Source organism: Rhinolophus sinicus, chromosome 16 (genome assembly GCF_057876585.1).
Source record: "Rhinolophus sinicus isolate RSI-liver-muscle chromosome 16, RSI-T2T, whole genome shotgun sequence".
Lineage (NCBI taxonomy): Eukaryota > Metazoa > Chordata > Mammalia > Chiroptera > Rhinolophidae > Rhinolophus > Rhinolophus sinicus.
The window spans coordinates 97,509,824-97,537,495 of record NC_142516.1 but is presented as its reverse complement, the minus strand read 5'-3'; the positions used below and the strand labels follow the sequence as shown (position 1 = coordinate 97,537,495).

At 39.7% G+C, this 27,672-nt stretch overlaps 1 protein-coding gene and 1 long non-coding RNA gene across 3 annotated transcripts in view; one reads left to right on the top strand and one right to left on the bottom strand.

The window, feature by feature from the left end:
* The window catches only part of STARD13 (StAR related lipid transfer domain containing 13), a 494,577-nt gene that overhangs the window by 26,257 nt on the left and 440,648 nt on the right, over positions 1 to 27,672 (top strand). The window lies entirely within an intron of this gene.
* LOC141571071 (uncharacterized) overlaps positions 1 to 27,672 on the bottom strand; it is a 188,200-nt gene that overhangs the window by 145,689 nt on the left and 14,839 nt on the right. The window contains exon 3 of the long non-coding RNA XR_016019331.1: positions 19,988 to 20,051. This is a non-coding gene — a long non-coding RNA (uncharacterized LOC141571071). The remainder of the gene's footprint in view (positions 1 to 19,987; positions 20,052 to 27,672) is intronic.

The window sequence follows — 27,672 nt, the reverse complement described above, 5'->3', positions numbered from 1 at the left end:
CAGCTCCAAAAGATTTCGAGTTAGCAAAAATCAGCCAGAAGTAGTGTCAAAGTTTTCTGCCTCTGACAAACCAAGGTAAAATCACAAATTAACCTAACAGCCTTTGCAGCATGGGCAGAATACTTCACCGAAGTTTGCCTGTTTTAATTTTCAGTAAATTATATTTCAGCCCTCTTTCTTTATCTTCCTCTATTGGATTTTTTTGGAGATATAATTCACATACAATAAAGTTTGCCCTTTAAAATGTATAATTCAGTGATTTTAGTATATTCCCAACATTGCTACCTCATCACTACTAATTCCAGAGTGTTTTCATCAGTTCAAAAAGAAACCCCGTACCCCTAAACAGGCATTGTCCATTCCCCATTCCCCAGCCCCCGGCAACCACCCATCTACTTTCTGTGTCTATGAATTTGCCAAGTCAATTTACAGAAACGGGACCATATAATATGTAGCCTTTTATGTCTGGCTTCTTTCACAACAGCATAATGTTTTCAAGTCGCATCCATGTCGCAGCAAATATCCGTACTTCATTTCTTTGTTACAGTTTGATAATAATTCCATTATAGTTAGATAACTTAGTTTGACAATAATTCGATATATACACTGCATTTTTCTTTACAAATTCATCAGCTGATAAACATTTGGATTATTTTAACTTTTTGACCATTACACACATTCATGTACACATTTTTGCATGGGCTTATGTTTTCATTTCTTTTTTTATATATACTTAGTGATGAAATTACTGGGTCATATAATAACTTTGCCAGACTGTTTTTCCAAAGTGGCTGCACCATTTTACTATCCCACCAACAATGTATGATGGTTCCAACATCCTGGTCAACACCTGATGCTGTCTTTATTACTATAGCCATTTTAATGGATCTGAAGTGGTATTTCACTGGGTCTTTGATTTTCATTTCCCTAACAATTTATGAGGTTGAACATATTATAACGTGCATCTTGTGGGCATTTGTATATCTTCTCTGGAGCAATGTATATTCAAATCCTTTGCCCATTTTTGTGTTGGGTTATTTACCCTTTTACTGATAAGTTTTAAGTTCTTGTTATGTTCTGAATACTAATCCCTTATCAGATGTGATTTGCAAATATTTTCTTTCATTTTGTAGTTTATCTTTTTTCACTTTCATGAGTGTCATTTGCAGCACGAAAGTTTTTAATGTTGATGAAGTCTAAGTTATCTGTTTTTTGTTTTGCTGCTTGTGCTTTTGGTGTCACATCTAAAACTTCATTGCTGTATCCAAAAACATAAACATTTCTTCCCGTTTTTTCCCCCAGAGGTTTAGAACTTTAGTTGTACGTTTAGGTGTTTCATCCATTTTCAGTTAATTTTTGTATATTGTGTAAGTAGGTGTCCAACTTCATTCTTTTGCATGTGGATATCTAGTTGTCCCAGAACCATTTATTGAAGACTATTCCTTCCTCATTGAGTTGACTTGGCATCCCTGTTGAAAATCAGTTGACCATAGATACATGGATCATTTCTGTACTCACTTCTGTTCTATTGATCTATATATGTTTATCCTTAATCCAATATTAAACTGTTTTTATTACTGTAGGTTTGTAATAAGCCTTGAAATTAGTAAGTTTGAGTCCTGTAACATTATTCTTCTTCCTCAAGATTGTTTTGGTTATTCTGGGTCATTGCATTTCCCTGTGGGATCATTCTGACAACTTCTGCAGAATAGACAGCTTGGATTTTTTTTTTTTTTATTCAAATCAATATCCAAATAAGGTCCATATGTTATAATTGCTTTTTATGTTTTTTTAATTCTCTTTTGATCTGTAGGTTATCTCTTTTTTTTTTTTTTCTCCCTTGGAGCTTGTTTGTTAAAGCATTTGTGAGTCCTGTTGAGTTAGTTTTTATTGTTGTTTTTTAGTTATTTTTTTTTCTTAGCTTCAAGTGTACAAAGCAATGTAATAGACATTTACACCCTTCACAAAGTGATAACCGCCTCCAATCTACAACCCCTCTGACATCGTATATAGCTGTTATAATACCATTGACTCAATTCCCTATGCTGTACTTTACATGACTATATTGTGTGTATATATATATATACATATATATATATATATATATATACATACGTATATATATATATATATATATATATATATATATATGAAATAGTTGACATTCAATATTATTCTACTTCAGCTTCAGGTGTACAGCGTAGTGGTCAGGCATCTACAAAGTCTATGAAGTGATCCCCCTGATAAGTCCAGTACCCATCTGGCACCTACATAATCTTTACTAGGCAGCTTGGATTTTCATAGATGTTACGATGAATCTATATATTAATTTGAGGAGTATTGGCCTCTTAATGATATTAAGTCTTCCAATCCATTCCAGACCATGGATATCTGTTGATCTAGGTCTTCTTTAACTTCTTTCAATGATATTTTATATTTTTCAGTGTATATATCTTGCACTAGTTTTGTTGAATTTATTCCTAAGTATTTTATTCTTTTTGATGCTATAAATTAAAGATATAACTGGTAGTATCATTTTAAAAATAGCTACCATTGCTTACTAGATCCCAAATATAGGACCAATCCATTGTTTCACTCAACTCTTAGAGATGCTATTTCTCTTCCCAATCTACAGATGAAGAAAGCAAAGCTCAAAGAAGTTGAGTAACTTGCCCACACCCTCCTAATAAGTGGCTTATTGGAATGAGAAACCAAATGTAACTGACTCCAAATTATATGTCATCAGTGTAAATTTTTTTGTGCCCCATTAAATTTGCTTTCAAGACAAGAATAGTTTGGGAATCCAGGTATTTTTATACCCTAAGGAACCAGAAAACTGTTATGAGTTTTACTTTAGTACTTATATAAGGAGCAAACTGCAAACAGACTATGGCAAATCACTACAGAATAACTTTCAAAGAGTATTACTGTTTAGAAATCCAGAGATTGTGTTTTATCATCATCCATAATTTACATGTGATAACTTTCAATGACAATTATTGTTTAGAAATCTAGACATGTGGTTTATCATTATCCATAATTCAAATGTGATTTTATCACTTATGCAATTATTAAATTGTGGTTTAAATTAGTCTTCATCAAAATACTAACTTGACACAAAAATATTAACTTAAATTATTGAAATTCTTATCTTTTGTTTCTATCTTGTAAGAATCTAATTATTTGGAGCTGGAGCTGAGCAGGAAAAATATCAATAGCAAAATCCAGAATGCCCAAAGGTTGGGAATTTGGGTTACTTTAGTTCAAGAAATATTTATTGAGGTCTATTGCTTTGGTTTTCTATTGTTGTACAACAAATATTTGGTGGCTTAAAAAAATAAGCATTTTATTATATCCAACATTATTGTGGGTACATCAGGAATTTAGTCTGAGCTCAGCTGGGCAAGACTTCTGCTCAACGTGGTAACACTGAGGTCACTTGGTGACATTCAGCTGCCACCTGGTCTAGTGTGGAGAGTCTAGGATGGCCTGATGCCTTGGTGGGTGAAATAAGTACAAGGTGGGCTTAGCTAGGCTTCTTTCCCATTTCCTCAGTACATAGTTTCTCCAGCAGGGTGAAAGGACTTCTTCTAGAGTGGCTCAGGACTCCTAGAGAAAGGATGAAAGGTAGGCTGGAAAGTGGCTTCTCATCATTTCCAACATACTCTTTTGATCAAACTAGTCACAGAGCAGCCAAGATTCAAGAAGAAGGGAACTGAGCCCAGCTCTAAGTGAGAATAGTGTCGAAGAGTCTGCCTTCATCTTAAACCTGCCAGACACTCGTATGTTGTACTAAACATGCTGTCAGGCTTTGGGGAAACAGAGACTAAATAGACACCGCTTCTTTACACAAAGATCTCAAAGTTTAGTGGGCTGTTGTTAGGATGGTCAGATCATATGATTTATCGTGTAAACCATATCATTTTGAGAGTAAAAGGGGTGCAAATAATTATTATGCTTGGATTAGAAACACAGACTGGAATATCTCAGACAAACTGGAATAATTGATGACCGTGCTAATTTCTGGACACACTGAAGCTTAGCATATCAAAAGAGTTGTAGAAAGCTTAAATTTTATATTCTTGACATTTCGCAACTCTTATAGTGCATAAAGTTTCATTCTTAAAAGAAATTGTGTTGGGGAATGGTTTGAGACAACAGTCACTAGGAAACCTCTCTGCTTACCCAAAGCAGTCAAGGAAAGAGACCACATTCTGTTATTAAGAAGAAGAGCCCTACATCCGCTCTGATTCTTGCTACCCACCTGACTCTTTAAAAAACAGTAAGAAAGGCACGCAGTGAACTTGTGATGAAAGCCAATATTCGTGGAGATGAACAAGCTCAAAATTACCCTTGGTACAAGCCACCCCATCTGTCACATGGTTTCTATTGTAGCCCTACAGCACCCATTTACTTTTACCGAAGTTCTTCTTTCAAATAAAGTTTTCAACCCTCAGAGTTCTCTAGGGTAAAGAGTTCTTTAGGCTTACAATATTAAGAGATAATTTTTAAAAATTAGACTCACACTCAGGTGTAGAGCCAAATAAGGAACATCTACTGTGCAAGTGAAAGAGAGGTGGACTGTCATTCTTTGTTCCGATAAGAAGCTCAAGTGGGGATGGCGGGTGATAATTCCTGTGAACTAGGAGAAAAAGGGACATAATACTTCCCTGGTGAACTGTTTTGAGGAAATTAAAGATACTGTGCTAAGAACAAAACTTCAGACAAGCTATATTTCATAAAGACTATTCTTGTTTTTATCCATTAGGAGGGTTTTAAATTTTTTATTGTTTTGGATTACGTACTTTCAAGTCCATCATCATGGCAGTTGAATGGGATGCCTTCACCTTCCTTTTGGAGGAGACACAAATATCATTTTTTAACTCTTTATCCTGTATACCAAGGTCTATCATTTATTTGTTTTTCTTCTGAAAAAGAAATCATCAAGCCATCATCTGTATTTTAAAGTGTTTTGAGATCTTTTGAGAAGTGATGACTAGGTGGATTGATGGCTGGATCAATGGTGTGAATGGATGGGTAGGTGCGTGTGTGTGTGGATGGATGAGTAGTGATATTCACTAAACCAGTATTTATTTTGAACCTATTATGTGTCAGGCTCTGGCTTAAGGCTGGGGATACCAAAATGGACAAATATTGACAAGATCTTTTCATGGTATTAATATTCTGGTGTAGCCAGACAAACAGTAAACAAGCTAATTATAAACACAATAATTATAGATTGTATTAAGTGCCTTTAAGAAAATACACAAGATGACATGATGAAAGTAATTGGAAAAGGTGGGATATGGGGGTAATTGAGACTACCAGGAAAGGCCTCTCAAGGAGGTTATATTTGAGCATAGTCCTGAAAGATGAGAAGCAGAAAGCCATGAAAAGTCAAAAGAAATGCAGTTTAGACTAAGAAAGCAGCAACTATGAAGGCCCTTTTACAGAGTAGCATATATGAGGTCTGACAATTAAGTTCACGAACTTGTTGCAACAATGTTGCTAACCTTTTTTTTATATATCAGAGGGATTATTCATTATGAATTTGTATTAACTGGACAGACAGTTAACCAAGTTTACTATTTGGAAGTGCTGAAAAGGCTGCATGAAAAAGTTAGACGACCTGAACTTTTCACCAACAATTCATGGCTCTTGCATCACGACAACGCACCAGCTCACATGGCACGTCTGTGAGGGAGGTTTTAGCCAGTAAACAAATAACTGTATTGGAACACCCTCCCTACCCACCTGATCTGGCCCTCAATGACTTCTTTCTTTACCCGAAGATAAAGGAAATATTGAAAGGAAGACATTTTGATGACATTCAGGACATCAAGGGTAATATGATGACGGCTCTGATGGCCATTCCAGAAAAAGAGTTCCAAAATTGCTTTGAAGGGTGGACTAGGCACTGGCATTGGTTCATAACTTCCCAAGGGGAGTACTTCGAAGGTGACCATAGTGATATTCAACAATGAGGTATGTAGCGCTTTTTCCAGCATGAGTTTGCGAACTTAATTGTCCAACCTTGTATGCAATAAATGTGTTAAGTAGCCTGGGCAAAACAAAAACAAACAAAAACACAATAACTAAAATTTTGCTAATTATCTAGAATAGAATATCTGGAGTCTAGATAATTTGCTTAAACTAGGTCTGAGTCTCATTCCAATAATAAAATAAAAATTATTACTCTGAGAACACACACTACTCACTAACTAGCTGTGATTTGAATCAAGTCGCTTTTTCTCTTGATTTTAGTTTTCTTAACCAATAAATTGAAAAAGATGGCAACAGCTGCTTCTTGAAGGTTTTTATAGTTCTAAGGCTGTCTTTAATACACAGAAGGGGAAAGTGAGGCCCAAACAAAAAGTGAAGGAACTAACATTTCCTTAGGGTTTAGGGACTACTACACGGAAGCCCTTTCCAAATCACGTCCCATTTAATCCTCCCAGTATTCTTTACTAAATAGCATCCTTCCAGTAATACAAACAGGAAATGAAAGCACACAGAAGTTACTTCTCAAGTTTGCCTAGGTGTTAAGTGGCAGAGCTGAGATTTGATCCCAGTTGACATGAGAAGTTGACATGAGAACTTACTGAAGCAGATACAAACCTAGGCTCTGGAGTGTGAAAGACATGGATTCAAATCCTGCCTTGGCTCATCAGCTAATGAGCCTGGGCAAATCACCTGACTGCCTAAGACTCAGTTCCTGCAATTGGAAATAGAGATATTATTATGTGCCTAATGGGACTGTTGAAAAGATTAAAATAAATCTTGGCCTATGAAGTGCTCTGTAAGCTCCTTGCACGGAGCAAACTTTTAATAATAGCAGCTGTTTAAATTTTATTTCCCTAAAGTTGCTCAGCAGATGGAATCAGACCTGAGTCGCTTATATCCTATCATTGCCCCACAAGAAATTAAAAAAAAAAGAAATTATTTACTGAGTACCTGATTAAATACACAATAGAATGAAACTAGCTAACAGGAAAAACATCAGTTTATTTTCCGTATGTCAGAAAAAGCTTTTGAATACTATTTCACCAAATGCTAAGGCTGAATTCTATGGGACCCCACCTTTGCTAGATCGTTTCCATTTATAGCACCTGGATTACAAAATCCCATCATAACACAGGGATTCAACAATCCAGATCAAGTTGCTCAAGGTCCTTTAAGACAGTTTCCAGCTAATGGGACTGCCATTGTTAGCATTAAACTGTAGAGTTGGGATAAGCATTTGAATTATTTTGTTAATTGCTAGAGCCACATTACTTGACTCAAGTCAAACATTTCTTGGGATGGGCAAAGGAAGAAAAGGGTTGGGGGTTGCTGAATGACCACCGTTGGCATGAACTACTAGATTCTCACCCTGGACTGTGCATATTTGGCAAAGATGCATTATGGGAGCTGCTTGTTAACTGTAAATATTCAATATGTTCTTTCCTCAGAGTGAATCACAGTAATTACTAGTATGACGGAGATAAATATTTTTGAGGTAAACTTTTTTCTGCATCTCATGAGCTGTGGATGAAAAGAAATTTTGGATTTCTGTGTGAGTCCACCTTTCTTCCAACGAGATCAAATCCCTTTGCATCCTCCTAAGTGCAGATATAGCAAGGCCCTTTCACAATTACTACCTCAAAGTTAAGGAGGAACTGGTCCAAAATCAGCAAAGTGTAAACATATTTCAAATTAATTTTTGAAACTGGTAGAAAGCTCTTAGTTAAAAGACATTTTATTTTTTTCATTTTATATTTCAGGTGTGTCGCGTATTTCTCTGTATAATTATTAAATGTAAAATGAGAACTCACTGTGTATGAAGAACTTTCTCTCATATCATTAATTTCTTTACCACTGAATTTTTTATTTCACCATGAATTATATCACTCTCTCAAAGTTTTATTTAAAAGTCAAAAGACCATTTGTGACAACATGGATGGATCTTGAGACTATAATGCTAAGCGAAATAAGTCAAACAGAAAAAGCAGAGAACCATATGATTTCACTGATACGTGGTACATGAACCCAAAACAACAAAAGAACAAGACAAACAAATGAGAAACAAAAACTCATAGACACAGAAAATAGTTTAGTGGTTATCAGAGGGTAAAGGGGGTGGGGGTGGGAGATGAGGGTAAGGGGGATCAAATATATGGTGATGGAAGGAGAACTGACTCTGGGTGGTAAACACACAATGTGATTTATAGATGATGTAACACAGAATTGTACACCTGAAATCTACGTAACTTTACTAAAATTGTCACCCCTATAAACTTTAATTTAAAAAAAAAGTAAAAAAAAAAAAAAAACAATACATTGTAGTAGAGGATACTTTTTAAAAGCACTGGCACGTAACGTTTCATTGTTTAGAGTTCTGTGAGAATGTAATATCGCAACACCCTACCCACCCTTCTTGCCCTTTTCTAGAATTTTGGAAGTTACAGTTATCTAAACTTAATTTTTTAAAACACTGAAGTTTAGTATGATGTCAAAGGTGCAAAATGATGGCCTTGATGTCCGTGTCTCATCCCTATTACAAAAACAAAATCGTTTACATGACAACACAAAGTAAGCACTAACATTTTTATCCCAAGACTGTGCCTGGCTTTTCCCATTACCTGGTCCTCTAGAGCCAAGGTGGGAACTAAGAAGCGCAGAGTCAAGACGTGTGGGAGTTCGCAGGAGTCTTGGACAGAGTTTTCTAGGGTCGTTGGACTCCTTTATGCTGAATCCGTGAGTGCTTAATATACTCTTCACACACCTGCTGGACGCTGAGGCAGAATGTTTCCCCTACAAAGGGACCACTGATAGAAAGATGCAAGACACAGAGCAACAGGTATATATTTCACCATGTTGCACTTTAAGATTTTATACGAATAGTCTGGAGATGATTCTTCTCAGCCAAGGAGGAAAATTAGTTGCATTCCAGTGTAGCTGTCCAATGAGAAAGAACAGGGCTGGGCACCTGGAACTTCGTGTTTGCAAAGTCACCACATTCTTGGAATTGGACTTAGCTGGATTAATCAATTTTACATTTGCTTTGATAAGCTTTTTGTCCATTTAAAAATCATCACCATCTCTCTGACAACAGCTGGTGTCATTTATTGGTCAAATGTGTTCTCTGTGTAATATTCTTCAACTGAAAAAGTCACAGAATCCTCAATTAGTTGCAATAGTTGGCAGAAAGGAAAGAAAAGGGAAAAACCCTCCGTGATGTCGCTGCTGATACATGCAAATAAGATCCGACCCAGGAGATATCCTGGCTTAGGAAGCCTGCCTTCCCACCCCCAGGCATTCTTGTGGGCAAACTTTTTCACATATCAAACACAGCTCAAAGAGCAACCACTGCCACCCCCTAAAATGCCACTTGCTTCTAATCTTAGGAGGCAGAACCCCTACTCTTCATATCACTTAGCAATAAAATGTTTTCTCATGATAAGAAATTGTTAGCAAGATAGGAGACTAGAGCTTCTTCAGTTTACTACTGGTTATTATGTTACAGGTCATCCCACTTCCCACTGCGATGATGAAAGAGTGCCTGCTTATAATCAGGAAAGTGGTACATACTTGTGTCAATTCTTTATTTCTTTGTAACAAAACACTCCAGTTTTGTAGTTTAAACAAGCTACTTGCTAACAATTCTGTGGGTCAGCAATTTGGGCTGAGCTCAGCTGGCAGATTGTTCTGCTGCTGGTCTCACCAGGGTCATCTACCATGTTTCCCCGAAAATAAAACCTAGCCAGACAATCAGCTCTAATGCATCTTTTGGAGCAAAAATTAATGTAAGACCCGGTCTTATTGTACTACAAGACCCAGCATAACGGTAATGTAATGTAATGTAATATAATGTAATGTAATGTAATGTAATGTAATGTAATGTAATGTAATGTAATATATATAATAATGTATCGGGTCTTATAATAATTTTTGCTTCAAAAGACCCATTAGTGCTGATTGTCCGGCTAGGTCTTCTTTTCGGGGAAACATGATATTCATAGTCTTCTGTCACTTGGCTAGATGTGTGCTGCCCACAGAGGTCTGACTGCCTGGCATCTGATACCAGCTGTCAGCTAGGCCTCTCTCTCCCTGTGGTCTTCCATCCTCAAAAAGGCTAACCAGGCCTTCATATATGAAGATCTCAGGAACTCAAGGGGGAGAAAGTGGAAGCTGCAAGGCCACTTGAAGCAAAGGCTTGCAGATCATACGACTTCATTTCTGCCACATTCCATTGGTCAGTACAGTTCACAGTGCCAGCCAACAGTCAAGGGGAAGGGAAACAGACTTCACCTCTTGATGGAAGAAATGGCAAGGCCACATTACAAAGGATTGGTTGCATCCATGTGTGCAAGCAATCCACCACATAGAACTAGCAGCAAAGTGGTTGTAATAAAGCCATGGCAAGATTCTTTCCGGAAAGAAAATTCCCTTGTGTTTCAATTTACTGTAGCTGATTTGAGGTTTGTTTGTTTTGTTTTTTTCTCTAATGACGTAAATGCAAATCTATCACATGCATATTGTTATAGTGGAGCCACCTAAACATTTGCATGTAAAATGTTTTCCTAGACAAGCCCATATTTAAGTTGCTGTGCACAGCACAGAGAATATTGTACAAGCTCTGAAATAATCTGATGCTCGGTAACTCAAGTCTGTTTTACAGATACAGACTTGAGTTACTGAGCATCAGATTAATTTTAAGGCACTGACCTTTTGGTTAGGAAAATAACCATCCTTCCACTTCTTTCTTTGGAAGATGTTTTTTAAGTCTGACCTCAGGTACAACTTAGGCACCTGATGGGGAGGTCTCCAGAGTTCCAGTAGCTTCTATCAGCTCTGAGTGTGGCACAGAATGGCTATCCTCAGATCAGTCAAGAGAGATTGCCTGGAAGGTACTAGAGTATCCCAGGAGGCACACTCATTGTTTTAGTTCTGCCTTTTTGAAACACAGACTCACCCAAGTTGCCTCAAGCAGTTGCTAGTGGGTTTTTGTTTAGTTTTTTTAGTCAATTATAAGCTTGGAATGGGAGAACAGCTGGAACTAGCAAGCTGTCAGCAGTCAACAGGAACTGACTTCTCTCCTCTTCTATGGCCTGAACTCTCTCGCGCGCTCTCTCGCTCTCTCGCTCTCTCGCTCTTGCTCTCATATTATCTGTTTTCCTCTGTCTACTCTACCAACAGGCTTCTCAGAGCCACCTAAGTGGCTTTATAGTGCACGTCCACCTGGGGCACTATTTACATTACAACCCATGTGAGGGCACCTGGAGGGGCAGGGACCTAGGGCACAGCTTTTGCTCACTTGTAGTAACTGACATTTATTGAGCACATACGATGCACCAAGCATAGTATTAAATGCTTTACAACAATTAGCTGATTTATTTCCCACACAACCCAAAGACACGTATAGTATTTATTCCCCCCATTTTACAGATGAAAAAATTGGGGCTAAACAGATATTAATGCCAGGTCACACACCTAGGAGTGGACAAAGCAGGACCAAATCCAGTACTGTGTGCCTCCAAAGCTCATGCTTCTAGTCTTCTTCAGGCCTCCTCTGAAGCTTTATTTGGTACGTGGGTGGCCCATCACTTTCCCTCTAGCTTCCTGACTTTGCAGGCTCGGTTCCCACCATTATGTAAAAGGTTGCTGATTATTAGCTAAAGCCTCAACACTGAAGCTAACAGGTACTAAGAAACCCTAATATTTAGAGAGAATGTGGAAGAGCGACCAGATACCTCCTCCCTTCTTCCATCACTAAGAGGCAGCCAAAGTGGTTTTTGACCGTTACCCTGCACCCCCATATCCCATCCACCCCCACATCCCATCCGGCCTAAGACGAGGACCAGAATTTATTTAGGGGAGGGAGGAGAGGGTGGAAAGTCATTGATGTAAAAGGGTAATTTGAATTAGGACAGTTGTTGGAGAAGTGTAGGGAAGTGCTTATTATGAGCTACTCACCCCCACCTGAAACCAAGTTTGGAGGCTCCAAGAGAAACTGGGGATGCCTATCCCAAAGAGAATGACACCCCCCTCCCTGCGCTCAAAGGCCCTGACAGCGCAGGCCCGGCGTGCTGCGCAGCAGAGCTCTTCTGCATCCTCCCTGGGCCCCACACGAGCTGGGGATGCGCAGGCTCGCAGGGCCGGGCGGTGCTCCTGAGCTGGGGACGCAGAACGTGACGCGGACTGCAGAGCTCCTGGAGCCCCGCTGCATACGGAGGCGGCAGGGAACAGCCTGCACCCCAGCCGCTAGGGGGCAGTGAGCTGAGCCCGCCCCACCTCCCACCATGCGCTGTAACGCCCATCGCTGCTCTCAAGCTGGCTGGAAATTCTCCCTCCCTAGACTCCTACAGGTGGGGGGCACAGAGACGTGACAAGCTGTGGGGTTGATGGGTGAGGGGAGTGGTGGTGAGCGGTGTCTCCGGAGGCCACACCGACATCGCCGAGGAAAGGGTACAGGGTGGTGTGGAGAACCCACAGAGGTGCCCCTGGGAATGAGAATTGAGGAGCTGCCTGCCATTGAGACCATACCAGTAACCGAAATACAGCAACACTAATCACATAAAAATGTTTCCTCTTTTGTTCTGTCCCTGCCCTGTGGCCCCAACACACCAGGGACTGATGGGAGACAGAGAAGGGGATGTAAAGAGCAGTGAAAACATAGACCAGGCTTCCCTTCCGCACCGCGGGGGGGTTTGGGGGGTGAGAGCTTTGCATTAGACCTGAGGTTGAAATGTTTAAATTGGACCGTGCTGCACTTCTTAACACATGAAAGTGAATCATCATCTTAAGTTAGAGCCATTTTTTTTATAACTGAAAGTGAATAGAAACCTATGGTGTCTGCCTGAGATATCACAGACGGGAAATCCAAAGGAGGCTATTTAAAGGCTTTGGCTGGAGAAAAGAAAATACCAAGGCTACTTCCTTTCTTGTACCTCCTGAGCAAACTGATTTGAAGAACGCGTTTCTCAGTTTGCGTTCCCGAGAGTCGTGACTGGCTTCGCCGGCCATTATTCTGGGCCACAGTGTGTGTCTCTACCAGCCTGTGGACTGGGCCTCCTGGCTGTGGCCAGGGCAGGGCAAATGGAAGCCAGGACAAGGCTGACAGTCTGCCCTTTAGAAGGCATAGCAGGCAGGACACTTCCCGCAAAGCAGACAAACACTCAGTGTTCAGTCTGCCTCGAGAGACTGCTTAGAGCCATCTGTGGGAGGACCAGCCTTCCTGAATTGGGCTCAGAATCAAACAAAGAAGATGCTCTAGCTTTTCCCAAACATCCTCCGTGTGGTATGTTATCTTTATGTGTGTGTGTGTGTGGGGGGGGTAGCTTTCTGCTGAAGATTTGGCTCTGGAATTCATTAAGTTCCCAAGTTACTTTACTGGCATCAAAGGGAATCTCAAGGAACAAGCAATGTGTTTTGCACAGCGACATGCACACATACACAGTAAGGAAGACGGAGGTCTGTCCTTCCTAAGCCAGCTTAAAGCACTGATCCCTCTACCAGGCCGTGGGCTCAGGGTAATTGCCTAATCAGTGTTTATTCTTTGCAATTACTCTGTTCTTGTGTGTGAGTTCACCCTGACCTCTTGCCTCAGTCCAAATCTGATCTTCCTGGATCTCAGCTTTATTTGTTCTTAAGCAAGTAGGGAATTTACATCTGTTTGTTTGTTCTGTGAGTTCCTGCCCCCTGTGCAGGATCTGGGAGACCCCAAGCCCCCACCATGCTGCCTTTGAGGAAACACAGAGCAGTAGACTGATGGTCCTAAATCCCACCTGTGCCACTTAATGGCTGACTCAGGGCAGGTTACTTAAGGTCTCTGAGCTTCCATTGATAACTTGTACACGGAGCTCGTAACAGACACCTCATAGAGTTGTCTGGAAGGCTTAACCAAGAAACAGTTTCCACAGGATGCCTGGAGCACAGGAAGTGCACAGTTCTTTTCTGTAACCTGCCAAAGCAGCCACCTGCCTGCTCCTGCCCACAGACCTACCCTCCTGCCCCCCAGACTTTTGCTCAGATCCTCTGTCTGTCTTTAAACGTCTCTATTGTCTTTCTGAAGTTGGCTGCTGTATGCAGCCTTCTCTCTGCATTGCTAATCATACTTCCATCCTCTCAATATGTTCTAAATCCAGGCATTTATTTTTTAAGTAGTATCTTTATTCACAACTCTTAACTCCCAAGCCTCACTCTCCAGACTGTTACCCTTCTCTCCTGCTTAACCATGAAAAATAAGACTGTCTCAATAACCCTCATTAATTCATGCATTCATTCAAATACCCTCCTGTGAGTACTCTGCATCGATATGAACTTTTTCAGGGAGAACATGAAAAAGGAAAGAAGGGAGGGCACACAAATGAGAAAGACAAATTAGGATTTTCTAGGAGCCTAGAGTCTAACAGGAGCACTGAATTGTTAGGCGATGGTTGAGTTGGTCATTGTTATGTGATTGTTTATCTTGAAATTAACTCTTAAAGTCAGTATTTACTTTCCCTTTTTACATTAGCATAACAAAAACATCACAATCCTGTAAATTTCTGTTCCAGCAGGTTCTCTGGTTCAGGGTGAGTTTTTGCTACAGAAAGTTGTAAGGCAGAATAACTCAATTAATTTTTCTGAAATTCAGTTTCCTTATCTCTCCAAATAGTAATAATAATCAGTATCTCACGAGTTTTTTCTGAAAATTAAATGAGAGGAAACAAGCAACTAGCATCATTCCAGGAATACAGTAGGCACTCAATAAAATTTGCGTTTCTCCTTGCTTTCCGTAGTTAGCAATTCCTTCTTTCCATCCACCATCAAGAAGGGCGTGCTTTGCACCTTTCTCCTCCCAATCTTAGATTGGGATCAGTTTACCAACCAGAAAACTGATGCATTCATGTCCTCCCATTGCCTTAAGAGCCCCCTTAAATCGTATTTCTGAGCGGGACATTTACTAGCCTGCGTGGAACCTAAGGATTGGCTGTCTGAGGGTCTCCCTGGTAATTGACAAAACGAGATTTATTTGACAAACAACAAAGTTATCTGCCAAATCTATCATTCAGTGGCAAAGACTCCGGGTTTCTTCTGCTTAGTCGGAGAAGGAAGGGCAGTCTGTTTCCAGTGAAACATTGAATGGAACTGCCAGGCTGGAAGGGGAGTGAAGGGGGAAGGCTCTAGCATTAATGCTCTTTTCCCCTTGCTGATTGCTGTACCAATACTCATTTGCATGGACTATTAGAAGGTTATTTATATTCTAATGACAGACAATTTGAAAATTGCATTTATATTCTAATTACGGGGGTGGCTTTTGGTTTTGTTTTGTTTTGTTGAAACCTCATTTGTTTTCAAGAGGGGACTGTGTTTTAAGGAGAAAAGAAATGGGCAGCAGTCAGGAGCTCTGGGCACAAGAGTATTCGGTGTGTAGAGATCAAAATGAAAAATGATGCCTAAGAAACAGAAACCACTCACCCTTATGAACCTGCTAGGGGAAAACTAGGCGGAAGCACAAAGCAAGGAGTATCTTGCTCTGTAATTGAAAACAGTAACTCATGATAGATGGTTCAACAGCTTTAGGAAACCAGCGATATAACCCACCATCCATTCTGGAACTTCTTACCCCAGACAAGGCCCCCAGATGACTGCTGTACCACAAAAACTCAGATGGGAGGAAAATTAAACACGTGTACAAATCAGTATTTTCGGGAAAAGATGTTTGGATCTATGACTAGGCTGAGTAACTGCATTTTCATAGAATACGTTGAACTTCTATACAGGAGCCCCAGATATGATGTCAGAATGTATTAAGGAGCTCAGCTTAGAAGTATAGTACTGGACTCAATAAATATGAAGTGCGCCATCTCTAAAATCAGACAGGTGCTCCCCTGGCTTTATCCATAGAATTTTCTCTTAGCCTCCTCACTTTTCCAATCTCTTTTCTGAGTCCCACTGGGAATATAGTGGAAAGCAACAAAACCATTGGATAACGAGTTGAGAACCCCATGTGAGAGGTCTGGCTTTGCAACCCATGAGCTGGGTGACCCTATGAAAATTCCTCTGAGAGGTCTCCACTGACCCATTGCTCTGCCGAAGCCTGGCTCATTCCCTTCCTTCTGCTGCCGTGGTGGTCAGACTGGGAGAATTTGGCTATGACTTCCTTGCATATCTGTTTCCTCTACCACCCGTGAGTTCCTTGAAGGCAAGAACCTTATTTTACTCCTAGACAGTGAACTTCGTGAGAAAAAAGGCTATGGCCACCCTTCTGACCACCTCTGGCTCCGTCTCAGGCATAGCCCTGGCACACAGCTGACGTCCAAGGTTGTGGCCCGCTTCTCCCTCAGCCCAACAGTCTTTGCCCCGGTATCCCTATGACTGATCTCCCTCTAATGCCTCCTCAGGGAGGCTTCTTACCACCTGCCATAAGTAGGCTCCTCCTCGTCCCTCTCCCGCTCTCCATCATGGCACCTTTCTAGTCCTCTGCAGCGTTTGTCATCAGCTCTCATTGTCTTAGGTGTTCATTTTTTCTTGTTTACTTTCTTTTCCTCTTAGATAGTAAACTACACGAGGATAGAGAACGTAGCATTTTTGTTCATTACCTTATCTCCAGCATTTAGAAAAATACCTGGTTCACACAAATCTATGCTGAGTGAATGAATCTGTTAACTGACTAAAGGCACGGGAAGTTTCCAATTCAAATAAATCAGCCTATAATCTCTGCATTTAGAAAAAGGAAAAGTGGTTCCCCTTCACCGAGTCCTTGGGAAACACCTGACCTCCACAAATGCCTGAAGACAAACGTCTTTAGAGAGACGAGGAGGACTTGCTGCAACGCTTTACCTGCTGGAGATGCTTCCTGACAATGACCTCATTGTTCAGTCGACCATAGCAGCTCTTCTGTATTTCAGTCTTCAATATTTTAGAAACACATAATAAACGCTTATAAGAAATTTATCTGCACATCAGAATTTCATATCATCATCATCTATCTAATGATCTCTACTGTTCTTCACCTGCCTGATTTTTTGAGAGAGTCATGTTATGGGGGACCCTTTGATATAGGTTCAGGAGTCACAATACAACCAAGGTGGATAGAATCCGTGATTTGAACTACTATGGAAATGTCAACATAATATAGTCACTACAGATCTGACTTATTTCTTATCCTAAGTATTTCAAATAAATGAGTTGCCACTATATTTCAGAAAGTAAAACCTGTGTATAAAGTATTTCCAAATTTGTAGTGATAAAAACCTTGGAGGAAATGACGCACAAATCCACAGTTCCAAATCCAGAGTTCAAAACAGAGTGAAATATACAATACAATACCACACAGATTTGTTCAAACACATAAGAGCTTATTAAAAGAACATGATAAGAGGAACTATGAAAAGAAGTCATTAGATGCCCCCAAAGGTTAGCTCAATAAAATAAACAAGTGGATGAAGGAATGAATAAAAACACAATATAATTCAGTTAAAAGTTGAAAACTGACAACTTTGAATATAAAAAAATGAAATAAAAGACAGTATTAGTACTATGATGGAAGCAAATCAAATTCCTATTTAAAGGAGTCTGGAAAACCAATTCCAACAACTGATGTTTCATGAATATAAATTTCTTTACCTGTTAATACAATTATGCAAGAATCAAAATTCACAACTGAGACTCATCTTCCTTAGATTTCTTGTGACTCTTATGTAGCAATGTAATTCAAATCAATTTAACTCATGTTTTTAAATTACTTCCCGAAAGCAAATTATCTGGGTTAGTATAAATTGCAGCTTCCTTGAATTTCTTTCCATATGATAAAATGTGAGTTGATTAGAAACTGTCTTTTGGTCTTTGGCAAGGTAATTATCAAAGCCCTTGAATGAGCTGCAAAATAATAAGTGTTAACTGCTAAGAAGTTTGGTAGAAAATGTCCCTCAAGTTGAAAGTCTGGTCACATGTTGGTTTTCAAAGCATACTGGTGAGAGCTTAAGATGAGTTTCCAATGAGCAACAGAGCAATCAGAATGTTTATGTCCCAGACCTTTCAAGTCACAATATGGAAACTGCGCATTTTCTAGACAGCTGCAATGTTATAATGTACTTTGAGGACATTTATCCTACTGAGGACAAGTTTTCTCTCATTTACAAGCCAGGCCAGAAGGTAGCACTTTGAGAGTGAGGTCATGGGAGTGACTCCTTCGCCCTCTAGCATTTAAATAAATTATGTTTCCTGTCCTCTGGTGGAGGAAATCTGAAGGCCTCTGCCTCTCCTTAAGGTCACCTGGTTTTGTTTAACAGCACGGAGTTAAGAGTCCAGTCTCTGAAGTCCCACTGTCTCCATTCAGAGCCACAGCTTGTTAGTTTCAAGATCCTGATTAGTTACTTAACTTCTCTGTGTCTCAGGTGCCTCATCTTCATAGGTGACGGCAGTGCCCACCACAGAGCTTTGCTGTGGGGTTTAGATGAAACAATGGCATCTGGCATAGGAAACACTCCAATAAAGACAAATGAGAGTATTATTCATTCCTCCCTGGTGCTTTCAGGCATACATGGTGGTGTTCACAACCTAAGTTGAATGCTACTTTTAGAAGGATGTAAAGTCTCTGTTTAGAAAAGATTACTGACATTATTACGCGATACCACTCCAGGACTCCAGGAGATGAAAAGCAATGTGAACTCCTTAGTGATCTCAGAGGTCCCGTGATCCAACCTCCTGATGGTGTAGGTGGCACAACTGGGACCCAGACTGGGAGGACAGCCAACTAGCTACCAACCAGGGCAACAAACCCAGGGTCCTAGTGACCCAGCCAGTGTTTTGGACACAGGTATAATGAAACAGCAATAATGCTTGTTGTCTTGACTCATTTGTTGTTGTTTTTTTAATGAAATTTCTGGATTAAATAGCAGGTGCAACTATTCCTATTCATCTTCAAATAGGAGAACAGACTTTTGAGAAAATTAGCAACTTTCCCTCCAATCGTGCTTCTGATTTTGAAGCAGGAAGAAGGCTTAGGACCTCAGCTTTCCGCTCAGGGACAGCCCTGGTGGAGCCTGTCGCCCTGGTGTCCCATCAGACCGGCCCTCCATGCCTCTCACCACGTGAATGTCACAGTTTGGGTGATGAAGTTTGTAATTTCCCTGCTCAAAATGCAATCTCAGCAAGAACAGTGGCAAGAGAAGTTGCTGAGCCTCCAAGTCTTCCTTTCCAGAAGAACCGAGAGAAATCTTACTTCCTGTGTTCTTTAAACTAGAGAACTAAAGGCATGTGTCGGGCTACGAGAATCCTCCTCATTATATTCACTACCATGTATTGAGCATAAGAGCAAGGATCGGTGCTGAGTGTGTTACATCCATTTTCTCACAACTCTCACAAGTAGGTATTTGATTTTCATTTATCAGATATGAAAATTAAACCAAGGCTATAGAGCAGCATACGGTAGGAGCCAGGATTTAACCCCAGGCCAGTCTGGCTCCACGGTCTGTGCTCTGCTTCACTGTACTTACTATTCTTTGGTACATCGAGTATGGAGTTCATAAAGTGGGCACTCGCTGTATAACGCTTCTCTGAGCCCAGGGAAGCATTTTCTAAAGCAAAATAACTAGGCTTTCTTCTTGAGATGCATATCATCTTTAGTGTGTTCCATAATTTATGGTAAAATAAAAAAAAAAACATGTCTCAAATGCCCCTCTTTGGTAGTATCTCCAAAGGGCAGCTGGTGCTTAAGTGCTTTCCCCTGCCCTCCACTGCAAATCTTCCATCCAGTGGGCACAGACACGGGGAATCACGCGGCCGTCATGGGGGAAACAACAAGGCCAACACAGGCCACGCTCACTGCTTCACCACCTCACTCTGCCCTTCCTTTGTAGCTACACCACTTTCCCTGGGGGCCAATAAACATTGTTTTTCTCTCTGTCAGAGCGACAATCCAACCATGTGAAAGAGAAATAGGAGAAAGGAAGCGTGTGTGTGTGTGTGTGTGTGTGTGTGTGTGTGTGTGTGTAAAAAAGCAACAGTATAGATCACTTACTTTAGTCCAACATAGAAGCAGGGCAGTGACTTTACCTCTCACGGCTCCTTTCTGGAGTTTAGACCTAAAGAAAGAAGGATTTTGGTGACGCACAATGATTTTGAGGTATCTATTCAAATGTAACTTCTGCCCCCCAAAAGCTTTGGAATAGAAAATCGTTTAGGTATCTATTTCTTTTGTAAACGGAACTTTGAAAACACGGTGGGGTTGTGGGTTTAGAAACAGTTCAGAAGTTCTAGGAAACACCCACTGATAACCATGAGAACTATTCCATGCAGTTACTGAGGCGCTTCTCCCATTGGGTCATTAAGGCATACTTTAACTGTGAGGTCACTGATGTTGTGTAAGGATTCATGGGGTGATCTGCTCCTTAAAGGAGTTCTGACACGTCTTTGGCAAACGCTTTCAGATGCTATGGATTGATGCCATTCAGAGTTTCTAGCTCAGGGATACAAATCAGGTTGCAGCATGAATAAGACACATGAGAAGTCTAGCTTTCTGATGTAAGGTAAGAGGGAAATGAGATTATTTAAACAGTCCATGTTTATATGGTGGCCATCTTTCAATAAAAATTGTTCTCAATCTATTAAAAACTACCATTAAATTATCAAATGTAGTTTTGTCCTCCGACACACAAAGGAGTAGTGTTCAGACTATCTGAAGAATCCAATTGACTGACAGATGCAAACAAACGTAGTCTTGTTGTCATCTGTGGACCCTTCTGAAAGCCCGTGTACAGAGTTCACACGGAGAGCCCAAGGGCAGTCGGGAGTGAGAATGAGCTGTCCCCTGCGCCAGCGCCTGTGCCAGCACTGCCCTGGGCTGAGGCAGGGCTCGGGGTGCTGTTCCTAGATTACATCATCCTCTCTACATGACCTTATGTGCCAGGTCAAATTCTTCCATTCTGCAACTGGTTTTTACACAAAATGGTTGAATCAGGAACCTCAGAACCAGTCTGAGAGGCAAGGATATAACAACATCTGCCTTTTGTCCTTTTAATCATTATTCTAAAGATACAATCAAACATAACCTAGTTGTTCTGTGCAATCATTACATTTTAAAAGTTGTGTCAATCATTCCTGTGGAGCTCAACATAGAACAAGAGGCTGCAGATGCAATCTGTGAAGCCATGAAGCAAAGATTGTGCTTTTTCTTTCATTCTTTCCACAATTCAACATCCACTAGACTGGAAAATGACTAAGTAATATATAGTAAATATCTATCTATCTATCTATCTATCTATCTATCTATCTATCTATCTAAATGCATATATATTAAATATATCTATGAATATGTATGTGAATACACATACACACACAGGTGCCAAAAAAAGTACACATATTTTAAGAAAGGAAAACTGTATTAAAATTGTAATACTCAATATATACTGATAACAAAAGATGAATACAAGTCACGTGTGACTTCTGCAATTACAAGAGGTGCTCAAAGTGGTTCCCATCAGCGTCCAGACACTTCTGATTATGGCGAACTACTGCTTGAGCAACGCTGACCAAAGTGTCCACTTGTACATATTTTTTGGCACCCCCGGTATATATATAATATTTATAAAGGCCAGTATATTTTGTTTCTTTGTATTAGGTGCACCTTGAGTCCATCTTATGAATAAGGCAGATGGGTCGTGATCTATGGCTCTGTGTAGAAGAATCTGCTATAAAGTCCCAGCAGTCATTTAGAACTTATATTTATGAGCCATAAATAAAAGAGAGTGTGTCCTCTGATGAAAGAGAACCACCAACGCCTTTGGCCAATCGCGTTAGGCAGCATGTGGGTGACCAAAGGAAGTTAGAAAGTAAGGGCTTTCTAAATGCCCCAGGGGCCAAAGGGGAAAGACATGGCTGAATAATACAGCTGACATTGTCACGCACTGTTTTATCACAATGTCATTTACAATTCAACACACACCTCTTAGGAGAAATTAAATGAGTCTTCTGGAGAATTTCAGGACAAGTCCATGCTACTCAATGAAAACCACCAGCTCCCAGCCAGTGACACTTTTGTGGCCTTTGGAGGGAACAGGGCTGCTGTTTTCCAGCACTAACATTACGCTTCCTCAGGTCCCGCCTTATCATTCATTTGCTCATCACTCAGTGCTGGGAATGATCACTGTGCCCTTGGCAGAGAGGATACCACGCACGTTACCTCTTCCACAGAAATGAAGACAATTAGGACATAAGATACCATGACACAGAACACAGTGAGACTTTATCTTCGTGGAAAAGTAGGTAACTAACAGATTTAGTGCCCTCCAAAATACATTTTTCTAGCAAAGCAAAACAGGTTAATAATAAGGTTGGAAAATAAAATATATACCACTGAAGAGAAATGGTAAAATTCGGTGATCATTTTGCCAATATTTTTTGCCTACAAAAGTCGCAAAAGCTTTGGCTCTCACTTTGATTCCCATCCATGTTCTGGACTGGAGGGATAAAATATTTCTACTTTGGAGCAAAATTTCTTCTTAAACACTTGCCGGTTGATAAGTAGATGGAATATAGTTACAGTAAAATGGAAGCTAGCCTACTAATGATTTTCTGAGTATGTTTATGGTTATACTGTAATTTATACCAAGATATAATTCTGATAGGATGACACAGACTAACCCAAAGGTTCTAAGTAACATATGTGGTCAAAGCAGTGCTGAATGTTCCCGATTCACTGGCTCACTAAGAACACAATGTGCAGGAACGTATTCCAGAGCGAGCCAGCAATGGGATTGGCCCAGACGGTTCTGCATGAGAGCTCAAGAGCCCACGTCTTAGCCTGGCCTCAGTAACTCATGTGTTCTTTGGCTGTATGTAAACTGACTGTAGTACGCTGATGTATGGATTAGCTACAGATGGGCAGTGTCACAGTCAGCCTGCATCAGTGAGTGCCATTTGGTAAATGAAGCTGGCAAATGAGAACAGCGATGATTTTTCACTACAATGACAAAAACAGAATGATCAGGAATTTTTATTGTGACCATTGCCTAATAAATTCTATCTAGATTTTGTGATGGGCGATTTCTTTTTACTTCAAATCTGGTGAAAATGTGTTACCATGACAGCATTCTTTCTTTCCACTATTGTAACCATAATTTCTACCATAAATTAGTTTTAGCTACTACTCAGCAGGCATCATGAAAAGGTTTTAACCTGATTTCTGAGTATGTCATGTTGAATACGAAAGTGCTCATATTTATAGACATTTAGAGAAAGAAAGTAAAAAATAGTAGCCTATAGCATCTTAATTGTCATTCTATTCTAGAAATCTAAAACTTCAATTAATCAAAGTGCAACACATTGAGCTGCTACTGAGATTTGACTAAAATAAACAAACACAAATAGTCCAGGTTATTTCTCAGCTTCAGCATTTTTTAACCCAAAGCTTGTATCTTGTACAATGAGGCACGGGAGTCAGCGTTATGGCATGGAATGCCAGCACTGCCTCAGTCACCAAGATGAATTCACATCTCTTACCCGTTTATCTACCAAGGTAAGATCATGAAGAGGATATTGTAAGTGTTTTTTAGAAAAGAAAACTGAAATCAAACTTTTTCATGTCTACCTGGTTTTATGAACACTCCAGAAACTTGTGGTTTTATTTTAGTACAATGCCTGGCTATTTTGAGAACACGATAAATGGTTTTAGATGGATGCCACCTGGCATTCCCTTAACAGGATATATTTTGGACGATCACTAAAAGTGGTATTATAGACACTAGTGCTTATGCTAGCTAGCCAACGATTACTGTGTAAGGAGGAGACAACCAAGTATGGGTCGCTCCTGCTCACAGAATCAGTGTAATTTATTTCACAGGGCCCTGGACTGCACCAACGACCATTCATTTCCACCAGCACATTATACACACTGACATGCCAGCAGAAACTTGGCATCTAATTTATAAAGACTGGAATATCCTTCTTGTTTTTTGTTTTTTTAAATGCAGGTTTAGATCTCAAAGGGATTCATAACGAATGGCAACTGAGTTCCTTTCTGCCTAAGAAGATCTGAATCTTTCTACTTCAGGAGTCTAGCATTATGTCATCCATGACAGGAAGACAAGGATGAGAGCAGTGTTAGAAAAGAAACGTCTTTTTTGCATCTATCACATTATCTAGACACTGAAGTGATGACAGAAGGTGAAGAAAGATTAGGACTGTGGAAGCACAGCTTCTCAGGACAGAACACGGCAGTGATATGGGTGAGAGCATATCTTATACTATGAAGAACAAGATTAAATTCCACAGACATGGGTGTTTACAAAAATTCTTCCGCTTTATTTCATTTTTCCCCACACTTTATCCTTGGTAAGACCCTATTAGCAGCCAAAGTGGATAAAGGTCGTGGGGGACTTGTAGAAATGCCATTCAGAACCTAATACTACACCTTGGAGGGTGGCTACGTTGAGTCTCTGTAGTAAAGGTACCTAATCCACACTCTGAAGGGAAATGCAAACCATCGTGGCCGCAGCAAGCCAAGTGGGAATAAGTATCAGCAATTTAACCTGTCCCTAGACTTTACAGTAAATCTTTCCGAGGAGCTGGGAAAATGTTGGCGTGGTAGGAAAGGGCCTGAAAGCCAGCCAAAAGGAGGGCTCCTGGGTCTTATTAAAATAAGCGGAGAGTAAGCAGCTTTTGAGGATGTGATGAAATGAGAGGAGCTGGGATTTAGTGCCTAATGAGTGAGGGACCAAGGGACTGAGAATCTGCAACCTGGATCAGTGACTTCTTTGCTGGGTCACCTGGTAAACTCACTTCATTGCTCTATTCCTCTGGCTCCCTGCCGTTAAAGCAACCTACTCAAACTTACCCCATGGGGCGGCTGTGAGAAACAGATACTAAAAGAAAGCTTGAAGACTTTTGCAAATACACAAAAATTATATAAATGTGAAAGAATAACAAGGACTGTTGGAACACATTATGTAAGTTATATCTAATTCAATAAGGCTTTAATTTGCTTTTGGAATGGATTTTACTCATACGTCTTTTATATTCATAAACCAAATGATACTGAGCTTGTATTACTTATCTATAAGACTTTGTAAACCTTCTGAGATTGTTGCCATGTTAGAAGTAAATTAAAGATTTACAACACAAGAGAATGTTTCTGATAGAATGGGGCCAGGGAGAGAGGCAATGAGACAGTATTGATTTTTTACCCAACAATTCCTTAGCTCCTTAGAGTTCCAAAAATGATGCTAAATCTCAACAGCAGTTCTTTTCTGTTTATTTTATATTTTTACCCCTATAAATGTACTAGCTTATAGGGTATATGCTTATTTAAAAAGAATGCAATACAGCATCACGCATAATTCTCACATGTTACTTATTCAAATTTAAAGTAGATTTAACTTAGAAATTATAGGGTTTCCCTATAACACATGCATATTAGTTTCTAGACTTTGACAAAGTGGAAGCCCAGTAAAAATCATCATGAAGCATTTGAATATTTATGTTAAGGCCAAGCCACAAATTTGGCTCTGTCTAGAAATCTCTAACAAACAAGCTGAAACATACAAAAACTTCTGACTGTTCACATTGTTTTCACTTTTAAACAAGACATGTAAGAGCAGCTCTTGGCAAATCTGTTATTAGTTATGGAGGTTCGGGGTGGCTGTTGTAATGAAAAGGGGTGCTTTCTTTAGCCTTCCTACTTTTGTCCTTCAAAGAGTCTTGATTTCTCGAAGGTTCCCCTCTGCACACAGAATGGGCTGAGTTCTGCCAAATTTTACTCTGATTATACAAGGTTCCTGCTGAGAGAAACTGAAGTTAATTATCTTACTGCCTATTAGAACAGGTTCATTTCAATATAATTCTAAGGAAAAGGACCATTCTGACTCATAGGTCAACTTGAACTTTGAAATTGTTCAGAAACAATTTTCTGGCCTGGAGGAAAAATATGGCTGGAAGAAAAGTGGCTAGGCTGTTTATTAATGAATAAGTTTGTTAGTGCCAAAAGAGAAAGAATAAAGAGGCATCCCAGGTTTAATTTCTGGAATAAAAGGAAAACATTGGAAGTTGTGTGTGTGTGTGTGTGTGTGTGTGTGTGTGTGTGTGTGTGTGTGTCCAAGAAAAAATGTATCCATCCAAACTCATTAACTTATTAAACAGAAATAGTACCATCTTAGAAATAGCCTAAAATTATGCAAAATAATTCTAGGCTGATTTACACTATAGTATGTCCTTTACAGTTATTCAAAAAATCAATAATTATACTTGGAGGGGTGACCGGTTAGCTCAGTTGGTTAGAGAGTGGTGCTAATAACACCAAGGTTGCCGGTTCAATCCCTGCATGGGCCACTGTGAGCTGCGCCCTCCTTAGAAACAAAATATACATAAAATAATAATAATTATTATACTTGGAAAAGTAAATGCCAAATTGACACTGCCTATATTTAAGCAGAAAAGTACAGTGAAATATCAGAAAATATTTGTGAAGTAAGTTGGTTTAATGATTTTGAAAATAGGGAAGGAAAGGGTACGGAGGAAGGGCTGATGCACATTTATTCTATTTTCCTTTATCAGAAACAATTCTGTAATTATATTATTCAAAGTTTATTGATTCTTTGGTCCTGGTGGTCATAATTTTTTTTTTTTTTTTTTTTTTTTTTTGTACCTAAGGCAGGATCATTCTAGAAATTCACAGACAGACAAACACCACCAAAAATATAGATTTCTCAACAGGGACTCAAATACAGGTGACTCTACACTTGAGATGTGCCATTCTTAAGTTCAAATATATGTTGGACTAATTTATTCTTTCTTCTAGTAATGAAAACGCTCAGCAAAGATGAGAAAGGAGAGCGGGAGACCTGTTTTTTAGGATGGCTTTGTAGAGTCGGCCAGGAAGATTATACAAAATAGAAAATACTTTCCCATCCATTGCAAAACTGGACAGTCAGTCGGAGTAATAGCTCCTCTTTGGAGATGGAAGTGAGAGCAGTTGTACTTTGCTTTAGATTTCAAGTGCATTCTCAAATACTGGAGGTTAAACCCATTCATTGGTCATTCATGCCTTATTGCCTTTTCTTTAATTAGATTCACATCTAGCTAAAGACCAGCTAGAGAGAACAGAGTATTTGGGAGATGGAGGTGAAGTTTGGGGTACAGATGGAAGACATGATCTACCTAATTGAGAGGATGAACATATTAGACAGTTTGACTTCTACCCTTAAACAAATCTCCTCCCACTCATTTCTTTCTCCTCCTCTTCCTCCTCTCTTTTTGATGTTGTCACATCTGATTTCTGATGCATCCCTGAAATAGTTGCATCCTGTATTTCCATAAACTTTTCCTGTTTACATTCCATAAGAAACAATATATAAGGTCACATGAGAACAAAATTATTTTAAATTTAAATGGAATTTTTTAATTTTTATTTTCCAATTATAGTGGATTTTTTTTTTAAAATGACTATGAGTGGATATACATTGAAGAATTCTTCTGGCACCATTAGGTATTGAAGTTAGCTTCTAACCAACAGAATCAACAACATTTCTAAATGTGTTCTTAGACACTATTATCAATTTTCTATGCCCAAGTTTAGAATAGTTTTTAGATTATTGCTAAGGAAATAGTCGTAGTTAAGGACAGACACGATCTCTACCCACACCCTTATCTCAGGGAACAGGATTTCTTCTCGCTCACTCCAACATGAAGGGGCTAAAATGTCTCCCCAGCACC